This window comes from Lactuca serriola, chromosome 6 (genome assembly GCF_051521515.1).
Source record: "Lactuca serriola cultivar US96UC23 chromosome 6, Lser_US96UC23_V15, whole genome shotgun sequence".
Classification (NCBI taxonomy): Eukaryota; Viridiplantae; Streptophyta; class Magnoliopsida; order Asterales; family Asteraceae; genus Lactuca; species Lactuca serriola.
This window is the reverse complement of record NC_136413.1, coordinates 24,597,149-24,603,246: the sequence shown is the minus strand read 5'-3', so window position 1 is coordinate 24,603,246 and position 6,098 is coordinate 24,597,149.

The window sequence follows — 6,098 nt, the reverse complement described above, 5'->3', positions numbered from 1 at the left end:
CTTATGTTGCCCACAAGAATTTTGAAGTCTACCAAATGGACGTGAAGTATGCCTTTCTCAATGGAGAACTTGAAGAAACGGTGTATGTAGAGCAACCGCCAGGCTTCGTGAACAAGAAGTATCCAAATCACTGCTACATTCTAGACAAAGTAGTATACGGCCTAAAGCAGGCTCACACATCATGGTATGAAACTCTTACTCGATTCTTAAAAATGTCCAAATTTAAACAAGGTTCGGTTGACCCAAGCTTCTTTCGTAAGAAAGAAGGTAACCACCTTAAGATAATCCAAATTTATGTTGATAACATCATCTTCGGCTCCACGAATCCCAGCCTAACAGCTAAATTCAGGAAGTTGATGGAAACTAAATTTGAGATGATCTCAATGGATCCGATTAACTTTTTCCTTGGCTTGAATATTAGACAGGGACCCAAAGACATTTTTATCAATCAGGAGGCGTACACAAAGTCATTACTTTCCATGTTTGGGATGTTGGGCGACTTAAAGGTGAAGGTTCCTATGGTGTTTGGCACCTAGCTGACACCATCATTGGAAAAACCGGTTGCTGACATGACGCTTTATCGCTAGATGATTGGGTCACTGATGTATCTTACAGCCAGCAGGCCGGACATTATGTTCTTAGTCTGCTATTGTGCTCAATTCCAAGCTAACCCACGTGAACCTCACATGCTGGCAGTGAAGAACATCTTTCGCTATCTGAAGTGAACTTCCTCTCCCAGTCTATGGTATCCAGCTAACTTAGGATTTTTCGTCCAAGCATTCTCAGATGCTGACCTAGGTGGTTGTGGATTGGCTCGTAAAAGCACTATTCGAGGATGCCAATTTCTTGATGGCAAATTAGTAAGCTGGAAATCAAAGAAACAAACCTGTATTTCTCTCTCCACAGCCGAAGCTGAATACATAGCCCTAGCATCATGCACATCTCAGGTCGTTTGGATAAAAAGTCACCTTAGAGAATTTGGGCTGAACATGAAGAAAATCCCACTATATAGCGACTCAGAAAGTGCAATTAGGATTTGTCACAACCCAGTGCAACACTCGAAGACAAAGCACGTAGCACTGCGGTATCACTTCATCAAAGATCATGTGGAAGATGGTAACGTAGAAATTCATTTCGTCAGAACCACTGATCAATTAGCAGACATCTTCACTAAGGCCTTACCTAAAGAGAGTTTTAATAAGATCCTACAAGGCCTAGGAATGATGGAAGATGAATCAGTACCAAAATCGCCTTCGCTTCATTAAAGGTTGGAAGCAAAATAGAGCGAAGACTCAGTCTATTTCGGGTTCGGTTCACTTGGGAACCGAAATGAACCGAACGCCCGGTCTATTTCGGGTTCGGTCCTACTGAACTCGGTTCGCTTTATTTTTCTCAAAGGAATTTTGGTTGTATTCTTTTAGTAAGCTCTTTTACATACTCGTGTTTATGTTTTTCTTTTCATATTTTTTTATTTTCATAAAATCCAAAAATAATTTTCTTTGTGTTTTTATTTCTTTTTCTTTCAAAAATTTTCACAAAATACAAAAATATTTTTCGTTTTATTTCACTTTTCTCATGTTTCTCTATGTATAAAAGTTACTCTCGATGATGAAGCTGAAGCAGGTATAAATTCTTTTCTATGGATTAGTTAACTGTCCCTAGATGCATGCTGTTGTATGTTGACCGAAGCCTCTAAAAGATTTTGAGTGAAGCCTTAATGATGTGATATATACAGATCAAGTTTTCCCAGTTAGGCTATTAAATTCACTCTAATCATGAGCAACCTTACTCTTCTCATATTGAGCTTAGAGTTTTCTGCTTGGTCCTTCTTTTATAGTAGAGGTAGATTCGGTTCCTTAACCACCTACATTATTTTTCTCCATCTCACTTCATATCATTCATGTAACCCTTGAGACTCTCAGCAATTGCTACTGAGGTTTATGGTTATCAAAGATCTGTGTTTATGATCTTAGTCTTGTGTAACTACGTACTAAGTGAAACCCAAAATTCAATACCTATAATGAATTGACGGTGAACAATCACTATTTTCTAGCTTTCACCAATGAATTAACAAAACCACTTTATGTGGTGTTTCCATGAAATCTCTTGTTATTTTGAGAGATTCTTTTGAAAATATCTATCACCAAGACTTTTCTTCCCCAAGGATCCACTTTTATTTTCTTTTGGGATTTCTTAATATCGACAAGTCACTAAATACATGTTAAACCTACTTGTTCAATAGGCCACATTGGTCTCACAAGTACTTCATTCTCTTTCGGTCTTATATCAAGAACCAAAACTTGAATTGAAGCGAAAGCCACCCTTACAAGCCTTATCTATAAAAGATGCCTTTCATTACTTCTTAAAAGGCACTTGATCGTATTTTAACGGGAAACCTCACAGACACTTTGAAGTCTCTCTTGACTTGAAAGGAAAAGATTCGTGCCCGGGATCCACTGTTTTATGTCTTAATCGACATCAGAATATCCCACAAAGTTTGATTTATTTCTTTATGATTCACACTCTTTGCACTAAAATCTTTGATTTTCCAAAAATCTGGTTCTATTTTGTATAAGCTATTTTTCGTATAGCTTGGGCTCTAAAGGTGTTATGGTAGTTCTCAAACGAAATAATCAGGTAGACAAAAGTTCATGTTATTTATGTTGTTGACGTTTCAGATAAAGCATGTCAGCAGTTATCCAAAAGTTTCGTCGATGTGAAAAAAGGTGATTTATATGGAAAGGCACGTAAAAGTGAAAAGTTTTCTCTCTCTTGCGTCATCATCGGGGTTGCCAGCTGTCTAATCCCCATTGCATCAGAATTTCACAAAAGACAAGATTTTAGGCGGATTTTTCTCTCTCCTACTCTAACGTATAAAAGGATTTCTCCCAATCAACTTTACTCTTTTACCGCTCTCAAATCTTCTAAAAGCAAACGACAATTTCTCTCACTATTCATCATCTTCTTCTCAAGCTTCATCCATGGTGGAATCCTCTTCTGTTCAAGATACCTCTATTCACTCCACTCTTTTGACCATCAAGCCTCAACAAAACCTCTTGATCGACCTTACACTGTTCACCTATGAACCATACATGATGCAGGTTGTGGAATGCCTAAAACACTCTCCGCTTGTCGACACTCTTACAAAGGTGGCTGTAGTTCCCATGTCCTACCTCTCTCATATCTATTCCACTGACCATTATGACAAAGTTACAGAGAGAATCCACTTCGACATTCACAACGAGAAGACCTCGATTTCTAAAAATCGTTTATGCACACTGCTATGTCTTGCTCATGAACCCACCATGGTAAATCCTGATTCCATCACTACCCGTCAACTATTCTTAATGTTCTACAACATGGGGTACACTGAAACCCTAACCATAGTGACGAAGTTCAAGAAATTTTGCCTTCCCCCACAATGGAACGGCCTCTTCACTCTCTTATTCAAAGGTCTCTCAGAGCGTAGTGCTGGATCAAACGGGGTGAGTAAATCATTCATGACTATCCTTTATGGGTTGTACAATGGGGTACATCTTGATTATGGTTCGATCCTATGGCAAAAAATTGTTCAGAGCTTAACCTCCTCTTCTCTCCATTCTGACGTCTCGTGTGGAGGTTCTGGTCAATTGTCACGAAGTGGGCGATGGATCGTTTTTATGTCCCAATCATGGCGGACTCGCTTCTCTCCTCCGTCGCCACATTCCATACAATGAAGATTATTGTCACTGATCCGTCAAAATTTTCATTTGTTGGATCAATTCCGGCATCCATGTATGCTTGTGTGCCTGAGGTCAGTTCGGTCATTCAAGAGTACAAGAAGCTTCCTTCTTCGGGTCCAAGGGAACTCACACCCACTATGATTTGCTCCATAGAGGAAGCAGACAATCCATAAAAGAGGGGAAAGAAACAAGAAAAACAAAAGGAAGTAAGGGCTATCAAAGCAGCTAAGGGGAAATCTCCATGGAAGTGAAAGTTTGACAAGGCGGCTCCTTCCCAGCCTAAGCAGAAGAAAACCAAAAAGCCAGCCCGGAGGCTTATCCTTCAATCTTCCAGTGATTCAGACTCTGAGTATCTTCCTGCAGGCAATAAACAACCTACTCCTACCGCATCTGAGAGCAAAAGCTCTAATGAGGAGGTTTCGGTTCGTGGTGATACTCCACCTAGGTCACCTACACCCGAGGTACCCGTTCGATTCCGAGTACCTTCTTCTCCACCTGCTTCCATTCCTATTTCCTTACCAACAACCTTCCCAGTTATCACATTATAACCCACCTCTACCATTCCCATTCCCACTCCTCTCTTTTCTGAAGCCACAACAACAACCACCACTGGAGTTCAAACTAACGTACCTGATACGGGGGTTCGGTTTTCAGTCCCTAAAACAACCAAACCACTATCTCCCACACCTTCCACCGAAACCAATACTGTGCTTGGTGGTGAAGACATGGAATTTGATTATTTCTACTACATCCCCTACTGAGTTCAGAGTGATGAAGATGATGATGCTCCTGTTACCAAAAAGCACATCAAGTAGTTGAATGCCAAACTTAACACTCTCATGGCCTCATCCTCCTCTCACCATCCCTATTCTGAAGCTGCTATTAAGACCATGCTTGACTCCTTTTTCAAGGTTCATGAGGCTTCCATTTCTAACGCCACAACAACTAATACCGCTTCAACCAAAGTCTTTACAGATGCGACCGAAAAAGTCGATAAACTAATCCAAGACGCTAATATTTTTCTTGAGTCCTTACAGGGAGCAACTAAGTTGAATGCTTCTAAAGTGACCAGCTCAATTACCAAACTCGAAGAAGCCTTTGCTGCTGAGAAGCAAAACTTTTCCACTCTTCGCCAGGATATTCAAAAGGATAATGCTTCCCTTTTGTCCTCTCTCAATGAATGTTTCACTAAGCTTCAAGCTAATCTAGCCATGGAGAACTCACTTATGGATGAGTTTGCTCTCAATACTACTCCGCTGAAGACCAAAAATCTCCAACTTTCTCAGGTGAAGGTCAAACAACTTCGCTCTGAAAGGGTTATCGTCAAAAGGTGCGTCTCAGATGTACATGCCATTTTATCAAACGTTCTGGAGGCTCATGACCCTATCCTGACCATCTCGGTTAGACGCCATCTTGCTGACAAATTCCGTCCTGCCCTTGGGATGTTGAGTCGCATTGAAAGTATTTCAGAGACTATGGTACCTCCGAAACAAGGGGGAGAAGGACTAGCATCTTCGTCTCAACCTCCTCCTAAGTCTCAACCTCCTCCCACTTCCCAGCCAGAACAACAGAAGCTTGAGCATGCTTCGGGTTCGGGCTTTAAGGCTAAAGGCCAGGGTACTGTGGATGACAGTGATGAGGAAGAGGAGACAATCGCTAAAGCCCTGAAGCGAAAGGCAACGGAAAGGGAAATCGATCTCAACGCCAAGATTGTAAAGGAAGATGAAGAGAAAGAAAGAAGATTAAAGGAGGCTCATGATCTCCTATAAAGCAAGAAAACCATTTTCCCCTTCTAGACTCTAGAGAAGCCGATCAAAGAAGCCATCGAATCTCCTAGCACTCATTGGCTTGAGCTAGTAGTGTCTTTGGATTGTGAAAACACAAAGAAGTCTTAGTTTGATATGCCTATCACCCGGAAGGCATTTGTTTTTCACTGCTTCCTTCCAATTGTAGAAGTACCACATCCAGACCTGAAGGTTGATCGTGAGCTCATTGACTACTATTTGGAGTTCGCTCAACCTCAATATCTTACTTGGAGCGCTCAGAAAATTATCACAATTCAGGTCCTTAAGCCTCATGCAGTAGGGAAATACATCAACGTCAAATTCAAGGTTACCAGAGGTTCGCCATGTCTGAGCATACCTTCTCCCTTGCTGATCTACCTAATATCAATCCTCATGATTGGATTATTCTACACAACATTCTTCTCTCCAACCCAGTTGAATATAAGCCAATAATTGATCATATGAAAAGATTGTTAGTCTGCTACATTCTGGAGGTAGCTAAGACGGATCAAGAGATCGCTTTGGTTCTCAGAACGAAGCCCACCATTTTGCCTGTTGGTTCTGCAAGTGATGTCAACAAGATGAAAATAGG